General features: G+C 52.0%; 1 long non-coding RNA gene across 1 annotated transcript in view; it reads right to left on the bottom strand.

Annotated features, from left to right (window-relative positions):
- Positions 1 to 493: 493 nt before the first annotated feature.
- LOC108448852 overlaps positions 494 to 625 on the bottom strand; it is a 1,513-nt gene continuing 1,381 nt past the window's right edge. Inside the window, exon 3 of the long non-coding RNA XR_001864890.1 lies at positions 494 to 573. This is a non-coding gene — a long non-coding RNA (uncharacterized LOC108448852). The remainder of the gene's footprint in view (positions 574 to 625) is intronic.

Below are 625 nucleotides of genomic sequence, written 5' to 3'. Positions count from 1 at the left end.
CAAAATCCCGGGAAAAACCCCCAAAACAACCCCCAAATCCCCCCAAAACCAACCCCAAAATCCCGGGAAAAACCCCAGAATCCCAGGAAAAACCCCAAATCCCCCCAAAACAACCCCCAAATCCTGGGAAAAACCCCAAATCCTGGGAAAGCACAAAATCCCGGGAAAAACCCCCAAAATCCCCAGAAAAACCCCAAATCCTAGGAAAGCCCAAAATCCCAGGAAAAACCCCAAAATCCCGGGAAAGCCCCAAAATCCCGGAAAAGCACAAAATCCCGGGAAAAACCCCCAAAACAACCCCAAAATTCCCCCAAAATCCCAGGAAAAACCCCAAAATCCCGGGAAAGCCCCAAAATCCCGGAAAAGCACAAAATCCCGGGAAAAACCCCCAAAACAACCCCAAAATTCCCCCAAAATCCCAGGAAAAACCCTAAAATCCCCCCAAAACACCCTCAAATCCTGGGAAAAAAAACCCCAAATCCCTCAAAACAACCCCAAAATCCCCCCAAAATCGGCCTCAGGAACCCCAAACCCCCCCAGGGCGCCTCGGGGACCTCGTAGGGGTGATGGGACCTGGGGGGGACCCCAAAAACCCCCCCCGGTCACCCCCAAATCCTGGGAAAAA

Source organism: Corvus brachyrhynchos, unplaced genomic scaffold, assembly GCF_000691975.1.
Source record: "Corvus brachyrhynchos isolate BGI_N302 unplaced genomic scaffold, ASM69197v1 scaffold579, whole genome shotgun sequence".
In the NCBI taxonomy this organism is placed as follows: domain Eukaryota; kingdom Metazoa; phylum Chordata; class Aves; order Passeriformes; family Corvidae; genus Corvus; species Corvus brachyrhynchos.
Note: the sequence above shows the minus strand (reverse complement) of the source record. Positions and strands in the feature narration are given on the sequence as shown.